Source organism: Tachysurus vachellii, chromosome 6 (assembly GCF_030014155.1).
Source record: "Tachysurus vachellii isolate PV-2020 chromosome 6, HZAU_Pvac_v1, whole genome shotgun sequence".
Taxonomy (NCBI): domain Eukaryota; kingdom Metazoa; phylum Chordata; class Actinopteri; order Siluriformes; family Bagridae; genus Tachysurus; species Tachysurus vachellii.
Genome location: NC_083465.1, coordinates 22,576,956 through 22,589,890, shown reverse-complemented (window position 1 = coordinate 22,589,890; position 12,935 = coordinate 22,576,956).

The following is a 12,935-nucleotide window of genomic DNA, read 5'->3' as shown; positions in this document are numbered from 1 at the left end:
CGAACAACTACGACACCTACCCCGGCAATGCCACTGTGAGCAAAAAACCTTGAGATAAATGGGAACTTATTCCCTTCTGGGTGACAGACGGATAATGCAATTATAAATAATTACTCTAACATATATGAAGCCTATAAATACAAACAGGATAAAGAAAATGAAAGAATGTTGAAGAGTGTTGAAAGAATGTTCAGTATGAGAATTAAAATCTTGTAAAGTATTATTACTAGTACATGCAGGTGAGATTATCCAGTGACCAGGTGAGTGATGAGCATAAACTGGTTTTGGGAAGTGTGAATATTTAGTATAACAATGTGCCATGCTTTTTACAAATACTTACATAGAAATGTACAGTATGCACAGCTAAACTTGTAATCGTTCGCAAGAAGCCATGCAACAAATTTTATTGAAACAACTTTCTGCATCAACAAAATGTATAACAAGAAGTTGCAATATGTATTGATTTTGCCATATTTCCATATTTTAATATATTAATCTTTCCACATAGGAACACCATCATTATTCGGGCAAACCAGAAACCTTGGCTGACAGAAAAAGTGCACAAGTTTATGAGGGCTAAGGATGCAGCCTTTTGAGCCGGTGGCACGACTAGCAACAGCAAGAGCCAACATGTTTCATAGAATCAGGGAAGCAAAACAACAATACAGCAATAAAATATCTGTACATTTCAGCAACACTAAAGAAACACAAAGTCTATGGCAAGGCATCCAAACTATAAACCACAGACCTGTGACAGTTACAGGGCTCTCAAGTATCACGCATTGAGAGTGACAGTCATGCATTTGGGTATTTTGTTATGCTGTCCCGCCACACATTGTATTTCTCAAAAACTTTTTGACTATTTATCATATATTTAATATGCTGCAGTGCCCAAAAATGTATCTGTCCACACCGCTGTCTCTATGGAACGGGGCAGGAATCAAGTGCGTCTCCCCTGGAGTTCTTAGTCGAGCTGCCACTTATCAGCCAATCAAAAAAAGAGGCTACACAATAGCCAATCAGAAAATAGCACTATTGTATATGGGTAAGATTTAACGCAACAACCAATTAAAAAACAACATATTCATAAGAGAGGGTATTTTTGATGGTCGGTTTGAACAAAACCTCAACACGAAACAGCTTGTCTCTGGAAGGGACATTGTGCTCAATCATGACCCTAAAAATGGCTGGGCTTGAGCCGAACTGTTTTAAATGGGAGCCATTTAAAATGATAATGGAGTTCAAAAAGGCAACAAACACTTACAATAAACAACACCAGTCATAATCTCTCTCTCTCTCTCTCTCTCTCTCAAACACACACCCACACACACACAAATTAATAGATGGAAATTAAACAAATACTTTGTATTTGGTTAAATTGTGGTCAGTGATCCTTACTCCCCTATAAGGATGGAGATAAGGAGTAAGGGGGCGGGGAGTTGGAAATGTCACGCTTGACTGTCTTCAAAACTTGAGAGCCCTGCAGTTACATATTTCTACTTAACAACCTTAATGAATTCTTAGGCCAATTTGAGACCCAAAACAACACACAATCACAGAAGATCACACCTTTTCCACAAGAGCAGTCTGTGTATCTGACCACAGTCAGCATGGAAAAGATCATCACGAGGATAAACCGGATAAGCTGGGCTTACCTGGTCAACTTACCTGGTCGGGTTCTAAAGGACTCCAGGATGTATTAACTGACATCTTTAACATCTCGCTGAGTCAAAAAGTCATCCCCAAGTGTTTCAAGGCCACCACAATAATTCTAGTCCCAAAGAAGCCGCACCCATCCAGCCACAAGGACTACAGGCCCAATGCACTGACCCCTGTCATTATGAGGTCCTTTGAGCAACTGGTCATGCAGCACATAAAATCCATATATCCTCAAACCTACAATCTGTAGAACCTACAAACCTACACTCAACTCCCCTCTCTGTAAACTGGGTGCTGGACTTTTTATCAGTGAGACCAAAAAAATCAGCAGGAGAGACATCTAAGATCACCACGCTAAGCACAGGGGCACAATAAGGGTATAAGCTCAGCCCAATTCTCTTCACCCCGTTGACCCATGATTGTGTACCCAGTTACAGTACCAACCACATTGTCAAGTTTGCAGACGACTTGACTGTAGTGGGCCTCAAGATCAACAACAATGAGGCAAACTACAGAAGTATCTGATCCAGTTGTGTAATGACAATAATCTCTTCCTCAACATGGGGAAGACCAAAGAAATTGCCACTGACTTTCAGAAGAGGAACTCCACAGTACCCCCCATCAACCATCAACGGTGCTGCAGTAGAAAGGGTGAGCAGCACCAATTTCATACTGGTGCATATTTCTGAGGACCTCTCCTGGATGACAAACACCACATCTTTGGCCAAGAAAGCTCAATCACGCCTCTACTTTCTCTGCAAACTACGGAAAGCATGAGTCCCACCTCCCATCATGGCTCCTCTTATTGGGGCACCGTTGTAAGCATCCTCACCAGCTGCATCAGCAGCTGACTGAACGCATAGCGAATGCAGCCAGCAAGATTATCCGTGTCTCTCTGCCCTCCCTTATGGACATCTTCCACACCCGCCTCACTAGCAAAGTAAGTATTTAAGGAAGAGGATGGTTTTCACCCGTCGTTTGAAGAACGCTAACTCCGGTGACTCGGCTGTTCTGACACCTAGGGGAAGTTGATTCCACCACCTAGGTGCCAGAACAAAAAAGTCTTGCTGTATACCCACCTCTTACCCTGAGAGATGGTGGTTCTATATTGCACTAACTGCTAATATTCTTATACAAACTTTCTATATTGCATTGACAATGTAAAGACTTGATAACGGCAAAGAGAAACTGTATTTCAAAACCTCTGTATGTCTGCACATATGTGGCATTGACAATAAAAACCTTGAACCGTAAAAGAGCCAAAATGCATAAAAGTTTTTGTGACAAAGATGTATGTATTCCAATCATTCATCAAAGAATGTAGAGTTGTAGAAATCTAGACTACCATGACATTCATGTTCTTTACAAGTGTTTTTACAAAATATATGCTTAAAGTCTATACAGGGATGTAGTTTATTAGTCAAAGGAATCTGACCGTGTCAAGCTGCCTTTTCTACTGCTCTTTGCACCCACCTATCCAAACAAGCCCTTTGTAAGTGTGGAATAAGATGGATTGGCTACTTTCATACTTACTAACACATACAGAAAAATAGAAAGAAAAGATCAAATGGATAAAGCAGATTGCTATTTATTTAAGAAGACAATGAATGAGAAGTCTGAATCAAACATGGTATCAAAGCATGCACTTTCTCAAGAAATATTCAAATACATATTATCTACACTAGCTTAAAAAATATTTTAGAAAACAAATTACATAATGTAATGGTAGTAATGCTACCTTGTATGCTTTGTGACTGAAATTACCATAAATTTTAATGTGTGTAAATGTGACAGTACGCATATAAAGGTGTCTTTGAAGGTAAATAAACCAGACGTCTTGCCTTCGTTGACTAACGCGGGGAATTAAACCATCATCTGTCTCCACACAGTATGTATACGCTAAGCTATCTATTGTTATTTAATCATGCATTTTCAGTAAATGTAATTTTACTAATAAGTCTTAATAACAGTAGTGTATGAAAGTAGTTTGAAATACTACAGGCATATATTGTTTATACATATTTGACTATGTCCAAGTCATTTAATTATTATATTAAGCAATGCATTTAATTATTATATTAAGCAACCTGTTGTTTGGATGAAGACATTTTAACAGGTTTCCAAAGTTACATTTCAATTTGATTTATATGAATACATCAATAATATAAATTATCGTGTTTAATCAATATTCATTTTTATTACATGTTTGCGTTCTTTACATTCTACATTAATTAAAAGTTCAGTGAAAGTTGATTAAACGTTTCTTGATTAAAAATATGAGCATTGTTATGACTGAATGCAGAGGAGAGAAGGATATTTAACAGAAACGGGAACAAAATTTATTCTCAGGGAAAAAAATGGTTATTAACATGTACATTTTGTTATCACTGGTTGGCACCCCTGTGCACATTCTTTAGCATATATCTTATACCTAGAAAGTTGTATCTAGTATAATACAGCATTTAAAACATTCCACCAAATCGTATTACAGTTAATTTATGTATTACAGTACCTATGAATACTTTTTAAAGGTGAACTACAGCCACATTTAATAGTGAAAGACTTAAAGCAAGGTCTTTTATTCTTGGGATCTAATAAAACCATCAGTTAGAATTTGAGTATGCAATGTTTTTATGCTTATATTACTATGTGTTCATGTTTTTCTCTTTCAAAGATAATAATTCCTACAAGTTTGAAGATGAACTTCACTAATTTTTCCACGTCCCCAAATGCAGTCAGCAATTTTACATTCCACAGACCTGTTTCATCATATATCTACCTTACGGCTTATTCCATCAATATCATCTTGGGCCTTCCAGTCAATTCCTATGTTGTGTGGCTTATTTGCACAGGAAAAGGAAGTGGAATAGTGGCAGAGTTCTTCAGCCTCAATCTCTCTATTTGTGAGATTCTCTTCTGTCTGGGTAGTTTGGCCTTCCTTCCAGTTTCAAAATGTCCACCACTTTATTACGTAGCCTGTTTTATGGTAGCATTTCCCAATGCTGGCCGTCCTCTAATTAACAGTGTGATCTGCTTTGAGCGCTACCTAGCAGTGCTCTATCCTATTTCTTTCCTGAAATACAAACCACTGAGATACAGACTGGCATGTTCTGCTGTAATCTGGATGACAACTCTATGCTACTGTGTGTACTCTCTGCTTGTTTTAACCTTTAATAATCGATTCCTGTTTGTTTGTGCTTACCTCCCATTGCACTTTGTTCTTCTCTTTGTTAAATTGTTCTGCTCTTCGGCCATTTTTAGAGCTTTGAAATACCCAGGTCCAGGCAAGAATGGGAAGGACAGAGAAGAGGCCAATCACATGAAGAAAAAAGCAATTACGTTTATCCTGATAATTACAGTGGCCATGTTTTGTCAGTATACTCCAATGTTTTTTGTGGGGATTCTTTAAAAAACTCTGTCTGTGGTAGAATTTGACTTGCTCTGGTGTATTGGGTTTGTCATCTTTTTGTTGTTAGGTTTTGTAAGTCCGTTTCTCTACATCTATAGGGTTGGAAGTCTTTCCTGAATGTCTGGAAACAGTTTCAGATTATTCGATATCAGATTGTTGGAATGTTGGAATGTTAATAAAAAGAGTACAATTTCAGGAAGAAATCATCAAGTCTAATAACCTTAATATTTTATTAGTCAGTAAATAAGATTGCCATTATTGTTGTATAAGATTGAACACTTAATTTGATATTAGTTTTGCTCTAGTGCATAGTAGTTATTAAATAATGGTTTTAAGATGTATAACAGCATAGAAAGCAGAGAATTTAAGGGATCCATTTGGGGAAAGTTATATACTCATGAAATCTTAATGAATTAGAATATGGAAGATTTTGTAGTGCTTGCTGTGTAAGTTTAATGTTACATTCTTATACATGCAGTAGAAATTCTCACCTTTAAAAATGCATTTTCATTTTATTAAAACAAATTACTGCTTGTTCTTTTACTGTCATGTTTTTTTTTCACATTTGCTTTCTGTTTTTCATTTGCAAAACATTTGAAGCGATGTCGCTAGACTGTTGTTATAATGACACTTCTTTAACTTGTAATTTTATACAATTGTTAAATAGTAAACCATGTGCTTTACAGTTATTTTATCTTATATTTCATGCTGTAGTTACCAGTACAATTAAAAGTTTTTTTTAAAGTGAATATGAATACTGTTCGACTGTTTTTCCTTAGGAGATGCAATATTAGTTGTAATCAGCAAAAAATCACATTATTGCACATTATTATCAGATTATTATATTTAATTATTACAACAATTAAAACAAAACTAATCTAGAGTACCAAACAATAATGTAAGCAATTAAATAATTTAATCAATATTAATGAAACAGTGACTGGACAATTGTAATGCTTGTGCATAGAATTGAGGCAATAACTGAAAAATTGTGAAAACGGAATTCAGAGAGTTAGAATCTACAGAAAAATGAATAAAGAAAGAAGCCCAATGCTTTAAACTGTAATGATTTCAACAAAGACAAGCTAGGAAGGTGTCTAGACAGTTAAGAAACCTATGTAAATATTGTACAATGTGAAGTGGGTCAAAAAAGGGAAGTCTGAGAAAAGTGCAAAAAACATACAATCTATATGTTCTTATTTTATTTTCACAGGGAGCTATAGTTAACAAACATATTATAATACTTAGGGCTGCATATACTTGATAAAAAATATTATTAATAAATAATTAATAAATAATTAATTATTAAAAATAAAATAACCTAGATCAGCAAGTGATATTAGGTTATGGTACTAAAATGCCCTTATGTAATGCTCATAACTCCTTGCAAATGTAGGTTGGTATGCTGTATGTAAAGGGATTGTGGTGCCATGCATAATAATAAATATTTATTATTATTATTATTATTATTATTATTGTTGTTGTTGTTGTTGTTGTTGTTGTTGTTGTTGTTGTTGTTGTTATTATTATTATTATTATTATTATTATTATTATTATTATTATTATTATTCACAGATCATACATTGTTTTAAAAAAAAACTAATCATACAAACATATAAATAAAATAAACATATCCAGAAATGAATGAATATTGTCTACCAATTTATAATTGCTGAAAAAGATAACTAACAATTTCTCCAATAAAATGTTTATGATATTAACTTCAAATAACACATTTAATTCATTTTATTGAATTTATTTGTGTAGCATTTTTCACAATTTACATTGTCTCAAAACAGCTTCACATGAGTATGGAAACAGAAAAAAAAATTAAATTAAGTTTCTATACATCCTAATAATTTTCCCTAATGAGCAAACTGGAGGCAATGGAAATAATCATATATTACATAATCATGCTCTCTGCCCCATTTTTTTTTTTTTTTTTTTTTATCCAGCTTAGTAACCAATAGAAATACCAGTAAACGTTTATGTAGGCTTCAACATTCTCTCGTCTGAAATATTATATTGGATTTCTTTTCATAGATTTTTTTAAGAGTTTTTTGCCCTAGTAACATCACCAGATAGACTTGTTAAATGTAAATTGTACTCTATAGTACTCTATAGCTATACATAATTTAAACATATATTTTAACATTATGGGAAAAATTATGTTGATTTTTTTTTCCAATTGCAATGTTCATGTAGGTCTTCTGTAATTTTTACTCTTGCTTTGCATGAGATTTTTTTTGCTGTGCAGGTTTTCAATGTGTTAATCCCTCTAGATAAATAGATATTACATTGCTTGAAAATCCACTGGCTTATCATTTGCATTTCGGGTTGGTGATTTCTTTGCATGCTTTTGTTTTGCATTTGTAGTGAATGTCATAGTGTGAATGTCAAGGTGGAATAAGCTCCAATATTTCCACAGTCATTTAGGAACAATATATTCTAGTTTTAGGAATTATATACTTTAAATAAATCTTAGAAGCTAATTTAGTCATGAACAAATTTAAAAACTCATATCTTTCTTAGATCTCTGGAAAATTGTCCCTAATGTGTGATTGCGTGAGTGAATGAGAGAGTGTGTGTGTGCCCTGCGATGGGTTGGCATTCCGTCCAGGGTGTATCCTGCCTTGATGCCCAATGACGCCTGAGATAGACACAGGCTCCCCGATACCCGAGGTAGTTCGGATAAGCGGTAGAAGATGAGTGAGTGAGAAATAAATCTTAGATGCTAATTTAGTCATGAACAAATTTAAAAACTCGTATCTTTCTTAGATCTCTGGAAAATTGTCCCTAGTGTGTGATTGCGTGAGTGAATGAGTGTGTGTGTGCCCTGCGATGGGTTGGCACTCCATCCAGGGTGTATCCTGCCTTGATGCCTGAGATAGGCACAGGCTCCCCGTGACCCGAGGTAGTTCGGATAAGCGGTAGAAGATGAATGAATGAATGAATGAATGAATGAATGAATGAATATCTTTCTTAGCATCCAGGAACCTTTGGTGGGCCCAGATCTGTTCTTGTAGCTATATTAGCTTCACTGTTGTTGCTGAATAAGTCAGAGAAGCTGCTTAATATATGTCTAATAAAACTGGCAATATACCCATTTAATTTCTCTATTTTTAATAAAAAATAATAAATAAATAAATAAATAAATAAATAAATAAATAAATAAATAAAAAAGAAGAAGAAGAAAAAGAAGAAGAAGAAGAAGAAGAAGAAGAAGGGGGAGAAGAAGAATAACCCAGACCTGATGATAGATCAATCACAGGAAAGCAAAGCTAATGTTTTAGGCAAAGGGACATAAGAGTTTTATTCACAGTGTGTATGTAATGACCATGGAACTTGCTCTAATGCTGTGATCTGATTTGTTTTTGTTGCGTCTTTGATGTCTAGTCAGGTGTCAAGAGGATGTAAGCCAAATCTGGAGAAAACTGAATCACATTCAGAGAAGGAGTAGCAATAATGACATTTAAGCTTTTTATTAGAAACATGTTATTATAGCTTTTGACCAGTAGGTGGATCTGGCAAAAAATGTGTTGCATAGTCTCAGGTCACGGTCCTGCCCATGTGTCAGTGAGCAAAGTCATTTCTGAGATTCAGCCTCTGTTTATGTTTGTTTCCATCACTGTCTGCTTCATTGACCCGCTAGAAGCAAACTATTTGGAGAATTCAAAATTTGTGACAAAATCAGAAAATTGATGTTCTAGGGTTGTAGAGTTGAAGTCTTCTCAACCCAGGGAAAGGTTATACACTAAAAAATCAAATTTGTTTTTTTAGAGGGTCAATGAAGCAGACAGTGATGGAAACAAACATAAACAGAGGCTGAATCTCAGAAATGACTTTGCTCACTGACACATGGGCAGGACCGTGACCTGAGACTGCAACACATGCTTTGTTTGTTTGTCCACATGGACATATGTATGTTTTTACTCCATCGAGTTGGTTAGACAGTACAGGTCAGTGGTAATGACAATGAATCTTTCTGTCACTATTAGATTTGTATTCCTCCGAAGGCAAGTTAATTTCTATTTTGAACCATTGCTTCTCATAAAGATCTTTAAATCCTCAAAGTGTGCATGCTTCTTTTCACTAACAACTATTTTATTTTTATTTATCAACCAAGTAATCCACTCAATTAAAGCAAGCGTGTTTTATGTTAATTTGACTTACTTGATTTATGAAGCCCATTGTTTTTGACATTTCAAAATTGATGGATATTTGTTTTGTTTACTTTACCACATTTAAGTCATGCCCACCCTCATCACAATATCAGAGGCTATATAAACTATTTCAGCAATATCATCAGCTAGATTTTGCTCCACTAGTAATTTTCTAGATATTGTGGAAATATACATATAATATAGATTTATATAAATATATATTTATGAGTAAAGATTTCACTTGCAACAGATTTCTGCCTAATTACTGCAGAGGATCCATGTGTCTAGTGTTATTATATATTATCAATATTATCTAGTGTCCATTCTTTCTCTTTCAGAGATCTCTGCCATTTACATTAAAAAACTAAGCATATACTGTACAGTACATTGCTGAGTTCATGATGGAACGTTTTACACTTCAAAAAAGGTAAATATCCTGGTTTTCTGAATCCACATTATCAAACAAAAAGTTTTCCACTGCCCATTAAGGGATTCGCCTTATATCCATAATCTTTAATCAGGTTTTAATTTTAGGATTATTTTTCACATATTGAGCTCTGTTTTGAATTTTAAATTTGCACATATGAATAGCTTAATAGAGAAAAAAGGTTAAGAATAAAATAAACAAATAAAAAAGATAAAATAGATTTTTAAAATAGATTTTTTAAAATAAAATTATTATGCAAATGTATCATCAGCATAACCTTTTTCATTGTATCCTCCTCAGTGATTTATTCACACGGACCATAGAGACGATGATGAACTCTTCATTTTTCCTTCCTAATGATGGCAATGCGCCTGTCTCTGTGCTCTACGCACTCATCTGTCTCAGCATAATTGTGCTGTTTGTAGCGCTACCACTCAATGTATATGTTTTCCAGCTGATACTGGCAAGCAAGGGAGTAGCGTCCGAATTTTTTACTCTTAACCTCTGTGTGTGTGAAATCATAATTTGCCTCAGTTCAGTGCCAAGTGTGTTCAACGTTATATACTATAGAAATGATGGGAAAAGTCCTTTGCATCATTTTCTTCTGTTACTGTCCACACTGCATAGTATCGGCCGTCCATGTTTCCAGTGCTGTGTCTGTATGGAGAGATATGTGGCAGTGATCCATCCTGTTATCTTCCTAAAATACAAACCACTAACATATCGTATTACATGGTCGATTGTTACCTGGATATTTGTTCTAGGATTCAGTGTGCTTTCTTTATTTTTATTATACAGATGTGTATTTTATTATATTCTACTACCAGAGTACTTACTTGTGTTTTTAATTAAGATTCTTTGCTCTGTAGCAGTGCTTAAGGCTTTAAGGAAACCTGGACCGGGTGAGAAATTGCGTAATAAAGATGCAGAGTCGAACCGCATGAAAAAGAAGGCTTTTGGGGTGATTTTAATTAGTCTGGTTTTCATGCTTATTACTTACCTTCCAGTAATGCTGTTCATGTTTGTGTATGATTCTCTATCAGAAACACAAACATGGAAGGGTCTGACAGTGTATTACTACCTTATGATATTTGCTGGGTATGTACATCTATTTCTGTATCTTTATAGGGTTGGAAAACTTCCTTTTATTTAGAAGCTTGTGAAATAAAAAAGTAATGTTTCTTATTTACAGATGAAGCAAAAATATGTTGCAATATGCTTCAAAAGAGTTTAATTGTTCTGCATGGCAGTAATGCTAAAAAAAAACACATTGGAGCTTAATCAGAATTAAGCAGAAGAGCCTCACACTTGTATATAAGTACGTTTCCTATTAGCTTCACTGTTGCAAATAATTGCATAGTAACATAGCTGTTATATACAATATGTTATAAGATTATTAAATTCATAAACAATGTGTTTTAAGACTTGGAGGGAGTCATTTAGGCAATGTGTTTATATATTTTATGTATTTTTATCAAATGTTAATGTAAAGTTATTATGTGGAGGATTTTGTAATGCTTGTAGTGTCATTTTCCATTGAGATTAATTTGTTGTGTATATCTCTAAACATTTTAAACATTTTATTTTCACAGATGTCTGCTTAATAAATGATCTCACTTTTAGACATGTATATATATAGTTAAACAAATTGGCGCTTGATCTTCAGTCATGAATTTTTCCACATTTGCATTTAGTTATATATGTGATATATTTGCAAGCTTTCTGTTTTGCATTTGCAAAATATTTGACGTAATGTTGTTAGGCTGTTGTACTAACTACACATCGCAATATTGTAAAATCATTTGTTGTAACAATTGTTAATATTTATACTACATGTTTTACTTTGATTTTTTTTATACTTTGTCATTAAAAACTGTCAACTATATATTTTTTTGTAAATAAGTTTAATGGGAAGGCTTAATACTATCTGTGTTTTTCCTCAGTGGGTACAATATTATTTGTACATAATGGTATATCATATATTACAGCCACCCTATTCAAGAGCAATAAATATTACAAAATATTGTTTTTTTTTTTTTTTGTACGGTGACCTTGAGTGTTCAGAAAGGTGAATTTAAATAAAATGTAATCATTATTATTATTATTATTATTATTATTATTATTATTATTATTATTATAAAAATAAACAATCATTTCTTTTATTGTGACTGGACAATTGTAACGCTCAGACAAAGATATATGCATCTATAAAATCATTAAAACACAATACATAAAGACAAAACCGAATGCCAACAAATGACAAAAATTCATTTAAAATAAAAAAGAAGTCAAATGTCAGGCAAAAAAAAGGCATTTATAAAACAATAAACTCTGAGACTAGTCTGCAGCTTACACAGCTTGAACGACATATGGAAAGCCAGAAAGGACAAACAGGGGAAGTCTGTAAAAAGTAGTGTAGTACATTGTACAGTTAATGCATAGATCTACTCTATGATATATTCTATCACATCTAATATAATATAAATATAAAATGTGTAAAATATCTAATTAAAAAAATAATATTATATAGAAATAGCCTATATAAGTAAGAAATCTAACATTGAAACAGTGAAAATCAGCAGAGAGGTTGAGTTCAGGTCTTCAAGTGAAAATAATAATATTCATATTTTGTGCAGTGATTTATTCTTCAAACTTTCATGAAAGATGAAGGATGATATGAAAACTGAAATTCATTCAGTTCATTACATTTTTGTTTGATTGGTGCATATTTAACACACACACACACACACACACACACACACACACACACACACACACACATTTTAAGCTCCTTCTTGGCTGTTTAACAAGCACATATGAGTGTGATGGAGAAGTGTAACATTTCGCCATATAGTGTACTGTGTGTTCCAATTCCACTAGTGATTCATTCACCAAAAAGTGTATCATGGAAACCAAACTTGTGATTGATCAGGGATTTGGCCATTGTAAAATCTTTTACTTCAGTCAATGCAAATAATAATTGTATACAGTGTATAATATGATGACTGACTGCTTAGATTTGTTAATGTAACTTTTATTGTTTGTTGTACTGTCTATTGTACTTAAAAACCTTTGTGATTTGGCAGTAATGCAGTGTATAATTTTCCAGATGAAAATTATTTCTAGGTCCAGGTCCTAATGACAACATCATACACACATTTTTATGTCTTATAGAATGTTTAATTAAAACAGTTTAATTTTTTCCTGAATACATTTTGTACATGTTCACATTTAACGGGTATATGGATTTTTTACTCACATTACTTCATGTTCACTA